Source organism: Anomalospiza imberbis, chromosome 10 (assembly GCF_031753505.1).
Source record: "Anomalospiza imberbis isolate Cuckoo-Finch-1a 21T00152 chromosome 10, ASM3175350v1, whole genome shotgun sequence".
In the NCBI taxonomy this organism is placed as follows: Eukaryota; Metazoa; Chordata; class Aves; order Passeriformes; family Viduidae; genus Anomalospiza; species Anomalospiza imberbis.
The window spans coordinates 11,784,441-11,802,472 of NC_089690.1; the positions used below are offsets into that span (position 1 = coordinate 11,784,441).

The 18,032-nt window shown below is 45.2% G+C and overlaps 1 protein-coding gene and 1 long non-coding RNA gene across 3 annotated transcripts in view; one reads left to right on the forward strand and one right to left on the reverse strand.

Annotated features, from left to right (window-relative positions):
* Nucleotides 1–18,032, reverse strand: part of FGF12 (fibroblast growth factor 12) — a 229,847-nt gene that overhangs the window by 136,240 nt on the left and 75,575 nt on the right. The window lies entirely within an intron of this gene.
* Nucleotides 140–17,587, forward strand: LOC137479945 (uncharacterized). The gene is made up of 2 exons (XR_011002607.1): nucleotides 140–643; nucleotides 16,840–17,587. It is a non-coding gene; the product is annotated as an uncharacterized lncRNA (long non-coding RNA).

The following is an 18,032-nucleotide window of genomic DNA, read 5'->3' on the forward strand; positions in this document are numbered from 1 at the left end:
CCGGCCCATCGCCGCGGCCCCGCCGCGCCCGGGGGACGGAGGGGGACCCTGCCGCCACTTCTCGGGACTTGTCCGCCGGCGGAGGGCCGGCCGTGCCGGGAAGCGGGGCGGGCTGGCTGGAAGGACGTCAAGCCCTAGAAACACGCGCGGCCGGCTCCCAGCCCTGCCCCCTGCCGGCACAGCCCCCGCCGGCCCGGGCAGCGCCGCCGGGACCCCCCCGCCGCCGGGGCTCTGCCGCCTTCCCCCCGCCACCGGGGGCCCGGTCCCGCCGCGCTCGAGTTCTGCGAGTCCCGGCGGGGAGGGAGGAAGGGATGGAGGGAGGAGACAGCCCCGCCGCCCGCCCCACCAGCGCCGGGGCCGCCGTGCGGGGCCTGGCAGGGTTGGCGCCCGCGGGTGCCCCAGCGACGAAGGCACCGCGTGCGGGGGCACCGAGCGCGGCCCTGCCGGGGCTCCCGGGGGCTGGAACCGCGGGACCGGCAACGTGGCCGGGAAGAAGAGACACCTCTGGTCCTAAATCACCGGTGGGTGCGGATGCCCAGCCCGGGGTGCTCCTTTATGAGCACGCTGTAAACGAGGGAGCCTCCTTCTTTCCACCTACCCCAGGCACCAGCTTCCTGCAATGGGCGCTCCATTGAAACTCAAGGTACTTTTTTTTTTTTCACCCATTTTTAAACTGTCACTGTTACAGCTCTGAGGACTCAAGTCTCAGTGTTGGCGCTGCACAGAGAAAGGTAGGGCACACACTTCACATGCAAGAATAGTTAGGGAAACTAACCGGAACTGTCTCCAGTTCATGATATTACACAAAACCCACAACACAAGGCTAGAAAGCACAGGAGCACAGAAAAACTCCTTCAACAAAACAGTGCTATCGTATACAAAAGCTATTCAAAAGAACTCTTTCACCTGAGCAAACTCTAATAGTGGACTAAAAAGCAGCTCCCTCCGGGACAAATAGGAAGCCAGCACAAGGGTGAGTTTTTAACGGAATTACCTTGTGCTCAGGCAGGGTTACCTACTCACACACCACCTTTCAAAGCCTTCTCTGCTTTTGTTTCCCTTAATACGTGGAAGAAGTGTCCAGGTGTCTCCGACCAGCTCATGAGATGGATATTTCTCCAGAGACCACTCTAGGATGTAACAAGCTTCTGGCCAGCAGTTCAGTGGAATGCAAGAGTGGGCATAGACACTTAGATGTTAACATCTAGATCAGAATACTGAGGCACATAAACCAGGCATAACAAAATAAATGCTGTTTAGGTGTGAGAATCTATCAAGCATGTGTGGCAAAACTAATATTTTTGAGAGCATCTAGAGTCTTTCATACTCTCAATAAATACTCCACAGTTTCAGTTTTACTGTTGAATAGAAAAGGAGAAAAAAAAGCAGTTAAAATGCTAAACATATCATGAAATGGTAGCTCTTACTTTCCAGTCAACTCTACTTCATATGCTGAAAAACAGCACTTAGCTAGAAGCAAAGCCAGTAGTGTACAGTTCAGGACTGTTAGAAGGATGGAAGATATTACTAACATCCCTGGGTTTCATGCTAAACTCAGTTTTTGTTGTCTGCTGTGACTTAGGCTGAAAAATCATCACTCTGTCTTAACTTATAAGCTATTTTAGACAGGACCTAGCAGATGCACCAAGTCATAGCAAAAAGCTTAATGAAAGTGCCTTTCTCCATGTCCCCAGTTACCCAGGATCATTGCTCCATCGCACTCCTCAGCAATCCCTGCTCCACAGCCATCATGAAAGGCTACGGTGCCATGTCAGGGCACATACCAAATGGAGACTACAGTGGTTACCTCTCCCCTTCTCCCAGAGTTGTCCTTCAGTCCTCTGCTACACCTGATCACCAGAGAGCAAGCCTACAGCCCTGCTGGAACAAGGCCAGAAGTAGTGTGCACAGTGAAGCCCTAAAACAGAACTGGTGGTTCTCCAGTACTTCAGTAATAGCATAAAAAAATAATAGTCCTCTTTCTGCAAATGCTTCAGCAGCATGTTTGAGATGAGAACAATTCTGGATCTGGCTGATGAAGGACAGTACAGTGAGATCCAAAGTCAAGGTGCCCTCCTTGCTTAGCAGCCAACATGGGGCTGTAAATGAGGGGCTCAGGACTGAAGTGCAGCACTAGGTAAGAGGGAAGAGTTGCACTTAGATGTTATACATATCAGGCTACCATGGGAACGGGCAGATTTATCCCATGAACATGCAAGGGCAAGTGTCTTGGACGTGATACAGATGTTTGTTAGAATAAATGTGAAAATGCAACAGGTAGCTGAATTTTGAGACCTCTGTTCATTAAACTAAACACAGTTATTCCTGGAAAATCTACTCAAAATAATCCATAAAAACCACTAATAAAATAATTCCCATTTCTTTGGGGAGTTTCCATCACCTTGCAGCAAGTCTGACAGTCCAGCCTTTGTGGGGCATACTCTAAGGGGTCAGTTCCTCAGTCACATTAGAAGAAAAGAGGGCAGACTCAAACCAGTGAAAAGAATGAATATTACCTGACATTTCCAAAGAAGGGTCATAAGGACTGCAACAAGCAAGTGCTCTCTCAAACTGAGTAGGTTTAAGTTTAGACAGTAAAATGGAAGAGTAAAAATGGTAAAGGAAGATCTGTGATGCATATGACTCAAGTGTTTACATGCCACAAAATACTCAGTAATATCATGTACCCAATTAGGTAAATCTTAGCCCAGTAAACAAAGCTTAAAGAATTTGAAAAGATAAATGGAGGTGACATAAATCGAGATGTTGTTAGATGTGTTAACTCATTTAAATCTGAAAACAAGGTAAACCAAAATAAAATTTATTTCAGTGCAGAGAGACAGCATGTACCCAAACAATACTTCAATGGGACACAGTGCATAAATCTCACTATGGCTCTATTGATGAGCTCACACTACTAAAAAATAACACAAATAACATGTCAAAAGTTACCATGAAAATGCTAGAGATATTTAAATTTTTAGCCACTGGTAGAACACAGGTATTAGAAATGACAGTATACCTGAATAAAAGCAGGGACTGCATTTGCTGGAAAACAAAGAAAGCTGTGAAAGCCTCATTGAGGTCAGAAGACATTTACAGGGAACACAGTGTCATGTGTGTTTCTCCCTTATTAAATTAAAATGCCATTGGCCTTCTGAAGCACTGAACAGAAACAAGAATATGTTTAGGATTATGGAATTTAAATTAATACCTTCTGCTAAAAAGAGGAATGCACTGCACTCTGATCAGAGAAAAATAAGGTGATTTAGCAGACAAGGCTCTTTGCTAGGTATTAAAATAGCATAATGTGTATGAGTTCACCAGTTACAAAAGCTAATAAAGAAAGAAAATCTACAAAAGCTCCACGAAGAGACTAGCCAGGAAAGTTAATTTCCTTGTGTTCATACAAAGGCAGTAATAATCTTTCAGAGTGCTGGGTCTGTGCTGTTCTGTTTTCACCCCTGCTGACTGGTAGTTCTTTGAACATCGTGATGGGTACACAGACAACCAGCTTGTGCAGGTGTGTTATTTCTGGTTGGTTGGTTTGGGTTTTGCTGCAAGTCACTGCCCTTGTTGTATTTTCTGGCCAAACACAGGCGGATATGATGAGAAAGGGCCCATTAACCTTAAGAGCTTTGTCCAAGCTGGTGCTGACGCAGAGCTTGCACCTTGTCCCTCCCCTCTTGTAAATTTACAAAACTCCTTGCAAATGGTGCTCATTTCTCCAAGCTCACTCCAAGGGTCGATATGTGACCAGTGACTGCATATTCTTCAGTGGTGGCAGAGAACCACTCCACAACACCTCTCCTTTCAAGAGCAAAATCTACCAAAACGGGCCAAGCCCTTTTTAGTGCAAACCACTGTCACCATTGTGCTCTCTGGGTATTTCTGCTAACGCTTTTCCCCTTCTTGATGAAGCTGGCAAGGGACATACCAGCCACGTACAGCTCCTCCTGCAGCCAGCTCCGCCAAAGCACAGCACAATCACACCAGAGACAGTGGGAACTGCAGCACAAAGTTGAGAGGTTTGCTGAAGGTCACACAATAAATTTGTGCAAAAGTAAGGAATCATCTGTCAGTCTTCATTCTGGTGATTTAATGAGAAGATTAGCCTCTTCCTGATAGTATAAAACAGCACTAAGGCAAAGATTCTTCTAAAACTCTACCATGAATAAAGTATACCACACACCTTCTGAGAGCAAATAGAAGATGAGACCAAAAAAAAAAAAAAAAAAAAGACAGAGCTTGAGTTTGTGCTCAAGAAAGGCAAGAAAGATTAATTTCTTAGTTGCTTTTCTGAACAAGAGTAAACAGAAACCACCAACTCCAGGTCCTCCTGGAGACACTGACTTGGTAAAATCTCAGTCCCTTCTGAGCTCACCAAAGCAGTTTCCGGAGCAAAAGAAAATATGTCCCATAGCCTTGATCATTTAATAGGTTTATCCTCAGACACATAAAAAGCTTACAGTAATGAGCACTCAGGAGCTGAATTTCCTGACATGAAGAAGAAATCTAATATTACATGTAAAGAAGGCTTTGTGCATGAAATGTCTCCAGTCTGAATTAGGGAGAAGTGGTTATTCTGAATATTTTTCAGTACAGTGACACTTCCTCAGAACCTAAACTTCTAGGGCATCTCCAAACATTTTGGCAGTAGTGTAAGCAGCACAGAACAGATACTCTGGAAAAAGAGGCAGCCAGACACTGTTCCTCCCACCCACTTCCACTGCCCAGCAGATGCCCTCATTTACAGGATGTGTAAACACAATGTGTTTAAAAACTCTTGATGGATTTCTCCCCAGCTACTTTTTATACCCATTTTTGGAAACCAGTTGGCCTCCTAACCATCTTTTGGCAAGGAGTTCTACAGGTTAATTGTGTGGCAGGGAAAAGCTTTTATTAGTTTAAAACTCCTCAATAGCTCAATTTAATGCTCACCTTAACTTATAAGGTGAGCATTATAAGATTATATTGTGAAATAGTAATTTTATGTTCTCCATAACAGTCATGGTTTTATACAGCTCTGTCGTATTTCCTTCCTCAGTTGTTTCATTTCTGAAGGCACCTGAAAGTGCCTAATCTATTCCATCATTCCCTGGGCAGCAGCTACTCTTCACGCTCCACTGACCTTGTCACTGTTTCCTGTGCCTTTCTAGTTCTATCACATCTTTTCTGAGACAGGATAACTGGAGCTGCACACAGTACTCAAGGTGCGCGTGCTCCAGGGATTTCTAGCACAGCAGGATGATAGGTCCTATTTGCTTTCTGTACCTTTTCCAATAATTTCTGCTTCCATCTGCTGAGCTAGCACTTCTGGAGAGATTCACTTTCTCTGTGGTCTTTTTCCAGTGAGGAAATGGACCCCAGTAGCACCCCTTACCCTTACCATAATACATCTATAAAATATATATATATATAATATTTATATACACACCCCCTATATATTTGGGTTTCATCAATGGGTGCATTACCCTGCACTCCTCCCCAGTTCATACTCTTGTTGGTTCAGCAGATGATCAATATCAGATGCTCCTTCTGCAGCTCTTTTATGTCTATTTCTGTTTCTCTTACTCCAAAGATTTTGTCTCTTCTTCATCCTCTCACTCTTCAAGATCATTTAAGAGCATGTCCAGGACTGCACAGCTCAGTCCCTCTTCACTGGAAATTTCCCCATTGAGGAGACCTGCCCTTTTTTCTGTAAGGGAAACACCCAGTGAGGAGGCATCTTAGAAATCCAGACTTGTGCCTCACCTTTCCCCAGTTGCTCAAGGAACATTAAGGAATTTGGGAGGATATTCCTCCCCCAGGAGGCATGCAGCCCCTTACCAAGATGGCCAAACTTGACTGCCAGTCCCTCACAGGATGGCTGCTGTGATTTTTTGCAGATGTAGTTCATGGCAAACCTCCAGATGCTGCCACATTTGTCCTTTGAACACGAGAGCTGCAGAAGCACCTTCTAGGTGCACCTCTTTGTTCAAGTCTCCCACCAGCTGTGGCTGCTGCTCCACATCTGCAGCCCTTCCAAGGGAAAACATGCTGGAAGGCAGAAGATCTCCCCCGCCTGCTGATCCCTCCATGCTCAGAGGTTATGAGAGAGGAAAGCAGATTAAAGGGCTGTAATGCAGCCAGCACGGGGAAGATCTGACCCACAGGGCTCCAGTAATTGAGGCTATTAATCCACAGTAGGTAATGATGGCTTTGCCTGAGGCATGACCCAAGTTTTGAGGGCAGCAGATCACAGTTGAGCCAGGGTTTGGAGGTGGGCAGCAAGCCAGTCTGCTGGCCAGCAGAGCTCCTGGGCTCTGCCCACCAACAGCCCCTCGGCTCCTCTGCTTTCAGCAGGCAGCCACCAAGGCAAAGCCAGAGCTGGAATAGGTGCAGCTTCCAAATTCAGGATGTGCTCTTGGCTTCCCCCCCAGTTCCCTGCGTGAAACATGAACACCTGGCAGGCTGCTTTCCTCATCTAGGACTGTGACCAATCCATCCACCTCACAGGGAAAAGTTGTCAGGCTCATTAAAGGGGATTTTCTGAGGGTAAAAGTACAATAGACCAACCATGCAAGAAGCCATCTCCCCTTCCCCTCCAGCAAACTCGCTCCTAATGTTCCAGAGGGCATCTGAGGTTGGGAGCAGCATCTGTGGAAGCACGAGCCTCCCCATCTGCCTCCTTCCAGTGACACTTACAGAGCCTTTTACTGTTGTCTAGACCTGAAGTGTATTTATTCTGGCATGCTAATACAACACATGTGGCACAGCCTCATCAAGACAAGCAAGTACTTACCTGCCTGCCTTGGGAATGATGGTACAAGAAACACTTTCTGCTCCAATTCACAGCTGCTCCAATGACAGAAAAGCCACTATAAGGACACCACGGTTCAGACCCTCACTCATTAAGTGGCCACCATGGCTGAAGAGTGCACAGAGACACATCTAAAACAGATTTCTCTGGAAAGACCACTATTCTGGAACATGCAATTCCCAGTGTCTGCAGTTTAGCACAGCTAAGGTTCTTTATCAGACCTACACACAGATTTGTCCCTGCTGGCTCTGAAAGGAAGAAAATTACAAAAGCTAGGTATTAAATAATAATATTACAGTGCAGTTATAAAGGGTCTATGTAGGTAAAGGAAAATTAATGTTTCAAGAGATTTGAGGATGGGATTTACAAGACCTTTATAAGAGCCACCCTTGAAATCCTGGGCTGTTAGGGCAGGACTTCCTACTGGGTACATTTTTTTCTAGGTGAACTTAAGACTTTTTGTCTGGAAAATTTCCTTTTCTGAGACTTGTTACCTAGTCCTCACAAGAAAGCAAGAGAGCTAGCAAAAAAAAAAAAACAAAAAACAAACAAACAAATAATAAAAAAAAAAAACTGTCTTAGAGCACACTATTACTTTGGGGCAGTTGTAAAAAAAAAAAACATTTTTTTCCCATAAAATGACATTTTTCTAAATTATCTCAAGTTTGCTGAAGTATTTTTTAGCAGCATCATGAAAATAAAATTGCAATGAAAGGCTTTGACCTCATGAAAATAAAACATTTTTGTAAGATTCTCAGTCACAGACAGCTGAGGAATAGCAGGAGTGTTTGGCTGACAGTGGTGTGAACAGAGATGAACCTGACTCATTCCCCATTAGGCCACAAGCCCTCACTGCTCTGCAGCCCCCTGCACATGGATATCCACACACCACACACTGGCTGCATGGCATAGAGAAGCTTTTTGCTGCTCCTCGTTTTAGGACAAACGGTGAAGGCAGTTGATATGACCAGGCTCCGACCCTGCCAGCTGCAAGGCAGAAAGAATCACTTTCTCCACCCTCTGCTCTAAGAGAAAACCCAAACCTGAGTAACACATTTGGGGTTCCTTTTTGCATTTGACTCATGGTCCAGCATCTTTAAAGGTTTCTATTGTTAGCTTTCCTCTGCAGCCATTAGAACCAGGAAATCTAAATATGCCAAGTTACCATTCTTACATAATGGCTCAGGGATTTAAGAAAGGCCCCAAATCTTCTAAAAGTTAGCAACACCAGTTTGCAATAAGCACACCAGTGGCAGGAATCATTGCTGACATGTGACATACTCAGTAATGGCCTTATCCTGCTCTTGCTGAAAACACAGCAGTGCCAGCCCACAGAGTGATTATCAACCCCTGGAGAACTCTGCTCCCCTATAAGAACATAAAGATCCTACTTTTCTCAGCAGCTGAAGACATTTCACTTAAGATAGAACAAAGATTCTAGCAAATCCCATTCCAAAACTTACATAATCTGGCAAATCGGGGAGGAATAAGAGGTGTTCAAGTCAAAGATGAGCGCTATTATGTGATTATTGCTATGGAGAGCAGCAAGAAAGAGGAAATCACAAAAGATGGACGACCAATGGGTGGAATTTCAAAAGAAGAGGAAAATACAGGAGGAAAATGCTTCTATATGTGAGCAGATAAATCAGCCAGGCATTTCTTTATCAGGCATTACCAGAGGCCTTGAAGGTCAAGCACTGCAATGACTGTCTGCTCCCACAGGCAGAGTTTAAAACCTGGACCACACCACACACATGGCACATGTGATGGACCTGGCTCAGCACAAGCTAAAGCTGTAACTGCAACCACAGAATGGACTGAGGGAGGGTTAGAGGAGGCAGGGATGGGTGCAGAGGATTTTCCAATAATGTTAGAGAGATGGGGCTGGATTCTGATCTGCTATAACTGCTACTGCTCCAGGAGGTCTGAATTTAGCCCAAACATTTCAGGCACTGATTTTTTTTTTTTTTCTAACAGGCACTTTAGGGATGCAAAGCTGAAATTATAAAGCTGAGCTGCTGCTCTGTCAGCGTGTGCTAAGCTATTTCTGAGTCACTAAAACACACCTTTTCTAATTCTCACCTTAGCTTGTGAATGGCATGTGGCCAGGATGCCTTTTCCAGCTACTTGAGAAAAGTCACCACAGTGTGCTGTGTGCCAGGCTGTTGGCAGAGCCAGTGCACTGGCTCTGCTACAGGACATGCTTGACCTCCAGCCAGACCTGCATTAGCCCTCTGCCTGTTTACATTGGGACAGTCACAGACATTATCTAAACAAATGTCACCCAATGGCAGCAATAGATTTGGGCAATTTCCCTCAAATGAGAAAGCCTCTGCAGAATAAAAAACCCCAACTGCAGGCTTGAGTCACCCCAAGTCCCCAGTGCTGCCTTAGCCCCACACACCATTTCTGTCCCTGCACAAACAATCCTACCCAGGTACAGGGGGCTCACAAGTGAGTGGAACCACAGCCATCACTTCCCATTTCCAAAAAGCTGCATCCTGCAACTCAGCAGTGAAACAGAAGCTACAATGGGGAAAAATGTCCAATTAAAACACAGCTGTTCTGAGCCAGTTCTCATGTGTCATGCATCCACATCCTCAGACCACTGACAAAATTATTTCCTTTCAGCTGGCATTTGCTTAAAGCCCCAACACAGAGGCAACCTCAACTATGCAGCCTTCAGGTTCACATAAACCCTCCTTTAGATGTTACATCCCAGCAGTGAGGATTCCACTTGCTCTATCTAGATATCTTGAACACCAGCCCCACATACAAATCCCTACACTCAGAGGCTTGACTTATTTTTTCTCCACCACTTTGGTTCCTTGACTGTTATCCTGATCCCAAAAGGGATTTTCCATCTCCCACTCCCCTTCTCAGCCAGCTGCTGTGCACAGATTTAGCAGGATGACTCAGAACCAGGGAATGACAGCTCAACATTTTCCTGCTATAGAGCAATCACTGCCTCTCTTCAGAAGGTCCTTGGGTCAGGATTGGAGGTTCTGCACAAGGGAAAGGGAAGCAATGGCTGCTTTCTGAGGAAAAACAGACCCAACTCTGTGGGACCTCCTGCTGCCTCCCTGTGTCACAGCCTCATCTTGTCCTTGCTTAAGCCTCACAGGAGCAGCTTGTTGTAAAACACAAGTTTAGCTATTTGCTTTTCATGACAGCAGAGCCTCAGAGCTCCTGAGGTCAGCGCCAGGCACTCTGTGAGGCAGCACACGACCTTGGAAGATGGGAGGAATGGGAAGGCAGGTTCCCAAGGCAGTGTCTTTTATTTTTCCCTGCTGAGTTACAGCAAGTGTCACGGCCACATCATCTATTTTTCATTCCCCAGTGCTGAGTGTCAAGCCATAATGAAGCCATAAGGAATCCAGCACCACTCAGCAGTGCACAAAAGCACTCTGGCTCAGCTCTGCAGAGCTGTATGGCATAGTGTGCAGTGTTGCAGGAAGGAGGAGAGTCTGATACCGAGAATACTCCCCATTTTTATACACTACACTTCCAGAACGGCAGTGATAGCAAGTGAGAGCGAGGCAGGGCACAGAAAAGCCTTGCTCCTCAGCCTGCTCCCTCAGTCACCACCCTGGGTACAGCCAGAGCTGTCAAGTAAGGCCACAAATGTCCAAGGTGGTTACTGTCAACAGCCAGCTACACGAAGGCAAGCAGGCAGAAGCAGAAGGATCCTTCTCAGGATGATGTTCTCAGAGGACAGATGGTCAAAGATAACTTCTGAAAGAGTGCCTAAGTGGGACTCCTGGGTCTCCACACAGCTGCAGTAACTCAGCTGCCTTTCCCCAGGCCCGAGGCATCACTAAACACCTGGCAGCCCCAGTCTCCAGGTAAAACTTGCAGTGCTTTTGATGAGCTAGAACAGACAACAGCTTTACTTGTACACCACTGGGGCAAGCATCTGGAAATGGGCTACATTTACACAAAATAAATCAACAAAAAAACCCCAGCTGACATCTGCTCCAGCCTATGGCATAGTCTGAGCAGCTAAAACTGGAACAAAGCAATTCCTGGGGAGCAACTCATAGGGGAAAGCCTGTGCTGGTCTGCCAGGGATGCCGGCAGAAGTGCTTGGATAATCTCATTTTAAAGTATTGTTCTGCTCTTCCACAACTTGCTTTACCAGTTAGGTACTCACCTTGTAGAAACTGTTGGGCCATGTCTCTGGTACTCCATAATTTTTCTTCCACAGTGGCAGTCTCACCAAGGAAGGCTTCATGGAAGATGCCTACTGAGGCCAATTATCATTTTTCTTATGGGTGTTTACACCAACTAGGATTGATGGAAATGGGCACTTGGCCATCACGCCACACAGCAGCTGTGTTTGCACTGCACTTCACTGAGACCCTGCTATTTATATATAATATTCCAACTTTTCAAACTTCCTTTTACTCTCTGTTACAAGTTTCATATTTCCTCACTATCTCATTTGTAAGTCCTGTTAAGATCTAATGTCCCTGCTAAGATTTTACACACCAGAAAAATCCTGCTGAAAAGAAAGCTCAAATACGAAGGTGATGGTTCAGCCCAGGGTCAGGGTAGTTAACACAGACATGAAATGCTGTGCAGACCAGTATGAGGCTCTTCTCTTAACACATCACAAGGCATTACAGAAGACAGAGCAGCTGCCATCCACTTTCCTAAGAGCAGTAGCCTTGAACACCCTTTCATATTCTTGTTGCTGTCAGGATTTTCCTACCCCACAACTGATCTTGAAAAATAGGAGATTCCTGGTGGCTGGGACCAAGCAGGAACACAAAGATGCTGTTTCTGCATGTGCTGCAGTATAGCAGTTTTGCCACGTGGGAGGCCCAACTGGTCAGCATGCCTCCCCAGTCTTTTTTGGAAAAGGGAGAATAGGTTTATTCTAAAGGCTTTGCTGATTCTTATTCTTTACACAAACACTGTATCCACAATTTAAGCATCATCTAAGGGTTTACAGAAGCTTTCCTCTTTGGTGGTGTAGAGTTTAGCAGCAGACTTTCTGCATACTTAAGAGTCATAAATGATACTATGTGGTTTTAAAACTACAGGCAATACTTTCCCTTAGTTTCATGGTTGTACTGAGATGGGTCCTTGACTGCTGGCAGCAGTAGGGGTCACTGTAGTGTGCTTTAAGTGGGAGAATTAAACTAAAAATAAAAATCTAAGGGAAAAAAAAAAAACAACAAGCTGAAGCATCTTGTGACAACTCACCCCAGAAGCCCTGTCAATCTGCCAGGACTGCATTACCCAGGAGTTGGGAGTGAAGCTAAACCATCCACCGTCTAATGCTCAAGAGCTCTTTAACCCACTCCATCTTCAGCTGCTTTCCGTTGCTGGCTGCTTTTAACCTAGTTTTCAACCTCCAGAACTCTTATTTCTGGCTGCAGCTTTCATTAGCAGAGACATACTCCCCATTCAATTCCTTCCAGAGATGTAGGCTACATCCCCAAAGTGCTTTTTGGGAAAGTTGTCTGATGCACTTGCAGCCAGAGGGTGCCGTGCCCTGGAAAACAGGGAGGAATGTAGCTTCCAAAGTGCATTTTCCCCCTCAATACTAAGCCAAACCCCACTGGTGAATTTTGTAGATGGGATTGTTCTTTCCTAACCATTGCCAGTTTTGTTTCTAAAACTGATGGGAAAGACTGTTTTTTAAGGACTTGGAGGGCTCTTCTCCCTTTGTCTCTTTCCCTGTCCTTTTGGAGTGGTGGGTGATTCATTGCTTCTTTCTCTGCTTTTTCACACCTCCATTACTGATGCCCTCTTATACAGGCAGCTGGGGAAAAACAGCTTTCAGGAAGTCCCAGTGATCACAGATATGCCCTCATCCTCAGCTTGCAAAGTGCTTTCTTGCTGAACTGCCAGAAATACTGACTTCCTGAAATACTCATGATTTCCTGCAGGAAAATCATCTCCTGTCACTACACAGGCTGTATCAGGGGGAATGCAGCAGTCTGGGGCCCCCTCTGCAGAGGTGCTCACATACATACCTTGTGACCTCCCTTACTGCCTGATTTAGAGCCTGTCAGTCTGCATCTTGTCTTCCTCCAGAACTAGCTGTGGTCTGACATGATCAAGATGGACATTGAAAATAAAAGTGATTTTTTAGTGTAAAACACTTCAGTTGAAGCCTTCTCAGTTTCATACTCTATACCATCCCCTTAGTCTTCCTGGGAAGAGGGTACAGGGCCTTCAAAGGCTGGGGCACATGCTTTCTTTTCAGAAGTGCTCACACTCTTTTTATTGTCAAGTGACAAGCTTCCCTAAGAGGGAGGGATGTAAACTGCTTCCAGTCCCAAAGCCCTGTAACCATGTCAGCAAAGCATCACACTTGGCTACTAAGATCTGTGGGGAGGCTGGATTTATCAGCTCAGACACCTGAGCTGTGTAATTACACAGCCTGCAGTCTTGAAGCAGACTGAGTCCAGCCAGCCCAAAACACAGTCCAGACAAGTTTGCATCTGGCTGCAAAAGATCGTCTAAGACATACCCATGACTACTGGCATCAGCTCAAAACACTTCTTTGGTTTAGAAAGCATCAGTGCCAGGAGATAGATTGGGTATGCTGAACATCAGCAGTAGAGCTGTTCCCACAACAGCTGTGTACGTTAACAAATCCTTACAGTCTGCCTTGGCAGAGATGCTGAGCTTGGCATTTCTGTCCCCACTTCACAGGCAGGGATATTGCAGCAGGACAGGAATAAGCAGCTCCCAGAGCCTCACACAAGCAGCCCACAAGGCCATGGAAGGAGCTGTATTACAAGAGGCTTTGCACTGAGGACTGTTGGTGCCATGTGCTGGGCTCAGTGCCCTGCCAAGAAGAAGCAAGACTCTGAACCTGAAAGCCTGTCCCACACCTCCACACTGACTGACTTCCCACCATCTCCTGTGGGGTTTCCACTGGCTTTAAAAACAGCAAGTTTTGCTTGATGGAGGTCAAGCCACAGAAGAAGTTTGGTCATCTGCTGTCACAGCACATTCTGTGGTTGAAGTAACCCAAATCTACTGCATCCCTTTCCTCTGCCTGAACCACAAAAAGCTGTTTTCCTTTAAGATGGCCTTATAGCTGGGCTTACTGCCCGCCAGGCTTGTGGTCATACTCTCTCTCAGGCTAATCCAGTACAAAAGGCACTGGCTGCTCTCCACTCCAAACCTCTGCCAAGTTGTGAGATAGATGGAGCTGCTTATAAAACGTATCATAAATTGGAACAGCGTAAGAAGCTAACAGCAGTTGTGCTGAATGTAGCAGCCTACGTCCCAAAGGACCTCAGCACAGCTGATTTCCAAAAAAACACACTCAAAACAACAAATGTTTTTGTAATTCAAGAAATTTCTTGTAAAACTCAACCTCTGCAAGACTTTTGCAATAAGATCTCATTTGAAAACTTGCATAAATCATCCTTAAGTGTTTGTTTTCAGTATGCAAACACTAGAAATACCCAGTGCAGACAAACACTAGGGAAAAGCACACACACTCCCCATCATGCCCTTGTATTGCTTTTTTTCATTCTGGCTGATGAGTTAGTGATTTCACATCCCACCCCACACCTACCCAGTCAATAACATTAACAACTTTTCACTTCTTACAACCAAGGTACCTCTCTGAGCTCCACCTGGTTGGCAACGCTATCAAAACTATGAGTTCTACACAGGACAGAGTTCTGGTAACACATGGCTTCCCAAATGCACAAAGCAACAACAACAACAACAAAAAAAAAAAAAAAAAAAAAAACCAACAAAAAAAAAAAACCCAAAGCTGGAAGCTGGAACTAAACAAAGCAAAGTTCAGAAGTATTTAATGTTGAAGGTGATAAAGCATTGGAACATTTTCACAAGGTGCACCTTCCATCACTGGAAAGTTTTAAAGCAAGAGGGGATGTTTTCTTTATTCAGCACTGCACTTCAAGCAGGAGTCAATTGAGGGCAGTCCTGTGACTTGCACGCCACAGGAGGTCAGACTGAAAGATCACAAGAGCCTCTCTGACCTCATAACCCAGGAATTAATACCTGGGAGGAGTTTCTTGTAAAATCTGTCAAACCACTGCCCTTTAAATCCCTACCTACAGCTTCTCTGCTATGAAGCCACAATGGAAAAATCAATTAAAGAACAGGGAAAACCGAAAAGAGAAAAAACAAGAAGCTACTGACTGATGAAGGCACTGTGAAGGATGCTAGAGGTTTGAACATTGCCCCTGCACCAGGCTGAGCAGGACCTGTTCTGAACTCCTGGAGATCATGGGATGTTGGCTGTTACTGATTCCACTGGTACTCGTGTCCTCTGCAGACAACAGAGGACAAGGGTTTGCATTCTGCAGGACTACAAAACCCGTGTCACTCCCAAACTCTGAACAGCCCCACTGCACAAACAACCACACTACAAAGCTATTATTCTTTCATTTGAACATCCCAACCAAGCTACCTTTGTGATTATAACTGTAGACCAAGAGAGAGTGCATACAAACAACAGGAAAAAAAAAAAAAACCCAACACAACCCAAACTAGAAATCCAACAAAAAAACCCAAAACCACAAAACTGCTGTTTCATTATTATTGTACTGCTACTTTGGAATCAGAGAAAATATAAACCTCCATCAGCAGATCTGTGTTCCTCAACGCAGCTCAAAAAAGTTGGCAGGGGACTGTACAAGGAATGGAAACTAGATTGCACAGATCCTCAGGAAGCCACCAGAGGGTAGCAGAGCATTTTAGAGAGCAGCTGACAGAAGCCCAGGCAAAGCAGCCTGATCTGTACCTGCTTCTCCCTCCTCACTTTCTGGTTGCTATTTCAGTTATTCAGGAAAATAACTATTTTATTCATGCCTATCCATTCCATTTTCAATTGCTGCCTTGCTTTCTTCGCAGATGAAAAGGAAGATTTATATTTCAATTATTCCTACCCTTCTCCCTGAAAGAAGCTTGTTTCTCCCTTATTTTCTTCATAGTATCTGCATCCCTCCCCAGCCAACTCTCCCCTGCAGTAGTGGGCAGCAAGCCATATCCTATGGGCACAGCTTATGGTTCAGCAGTAGGGTACCACCCTTGGGGAGGCAAGAGGAGGGGAAGAGGGTCAGGAGGACAAATAGCTGTTTCCAGCAGTTTCAGCAAACTGGTTACACCAGTAGCTCCCCACATGAGGAGTCTGGATTACCCCAACATCCTTGCTAGTACAATGTTCAGATAACACTGAATTGCTGATGGCCAGTCCAGAGGTTTTGATTGTTTCAAAGCTGTTAAAAGTAAAGGAGAGGAAGAGACATAATATTTTTGTAATGCTTTCCTTGCCTCTCCAAAAGTCTCCATTCTGCACTTTGCAGACTCTCACCCCAGTCACATAGAAAGCCCTCAGCTCCACAAGCACCTCAAGAAGCCAATAAATCAACCTCATCCTGATCCCCCTCATGCCCTCTATTGAGTGTAAGAGTATTATTATTATTATTTTATTATTATTATTTTAAGGTTCCTGTGTGTTAAGTCTCAAGCCAGGATGCAGGGAGTCCTGTTGCCCTGCTCTGAGAAGCTTATATGGGGAAAGGAGACCAGACAGTAGCACAGGGGAGGGGGTGGGGGGACAAGAGTCTGCCTTTTAAATAGCTAACTTTTTCATGCACAGTCTGCAGGAAGCAAAAATAGCTCCTGAATATTGTGATGTGTTTTCTGTCAATCCCAAATGCAGTGAAAGCCTTGAGATATATTATTCACTACAATTTATTCATCCAGCTGCACTTGCAGAGTTGAAAATTTCCGTTCACGTAGACCTAAGCGCAAAGAAATCCTCCAGCCCCTAAATGACAAAGTCTTTCATATCTGCCCGTTGCTAAAAGATACAACAAACTAACCTTCCCTGATGAATCCTATTTATTTATTGCAGGTATGTCTTACCCAGTAGGTAAACACTGTAGTGCAGCTGACACTTAGCACCGATTAAGTTGTATCTGTTCAGTGCAGCTGCTTTCAGTCCCTCTAACAAACAGGTGAAAGTCACTAAATAACTTTTCCACAAATTGTACTCCTAATTGGACTATCCCACTTGCTCTACCCAGGTGCTATGCCAGACCTGAGGACCAGCCCTTTACCACATTGTCAGGAAGCAATGTGAGATAGAGGAAAGGTCCTTGCAGACTTCCAGTTCTGGGGAAAAGCTTCTGACTCTGTAGAGCACTTGATTATCAGTCCTGCCCCACCAATAGCAGACACCTCCTCAAAACAGACACCAAAGCTAAACATGCCAGAAGCATCACCCTCTTGTAGTGCTATGAAAAATCTGTGGCATCATTTAAATCCAGCCCAGCAGCTCACTCCTCCATTACAGCCTCTTCATGAATTACAAATGTGAAGCAGCAGACGCTCAGCACAAGAGCACAGTCTGGGCAAGATCTATTTACAGACCTTCTTAAAGAAAGAACCCAATATATAAAGGTGTTTTCATTCTCTTGTAGCTGGGGTCAGGAGACCTCAAAGGGACAATATATTTTGGAAGCATTAAGCATCCTTGACAGGGTAGTCAGAGCATGGGTATCTCAGTTTGAGATTCCCCTTCTGTCCAATATGTCTGGTCATTCAATATAAATTAATCTGTTATTACAAACCATTCAACCAAGTTCTCCTTGACCTGCAGTCTGAAACAAGACAGGGAGCTAAAACAGGCCCTTCCTCAGTCTGTTTGAAAGTACAGCTGTTAAGAGGATACAACTTCCCTTCATAACTAAAAGGATGATTATTAGGAGTGGTGCCACAGGAAACCCTGGAGAATCACATTCCCCTTTGCAAAAGACTGGCAATATGGGGAAACATTACATTGAAGTTGCAGTTCCTTGTTAAGCACTTCTCCTCCTCCTCAGTTACGTGTCACACTGTCATTCCAGAATGTCACCTTGATGGAGAGAACAACTTCTTGAGAGGAGTCATCTGCTTGGAGCAACAAAAGCCACCTCCTTCAGAAATACACCCACAGAAGTGTGCAAGGCCAGGACAATAACGTCACGGCAGGGCGTAATTAAAACTCCTAAGTAGTTACAGCTCCTCATTGACAGTCTTTTATGTAATGACTGAACGCAATTAAGGTAACGACCTTCCCCATACTGACATGTCTGCACAAACATACGTTTACCACGGAGAAGGAAAGCAGCCTGACAAACGTTTTGCTCAGGGAACAAGAAAGCCAGCGAGGAGGTCCAGAGCCCTTTTCCAGCCTTGCTGCTCCTGACTTCTCCAGGACATTGCATCAAGCCCTGAA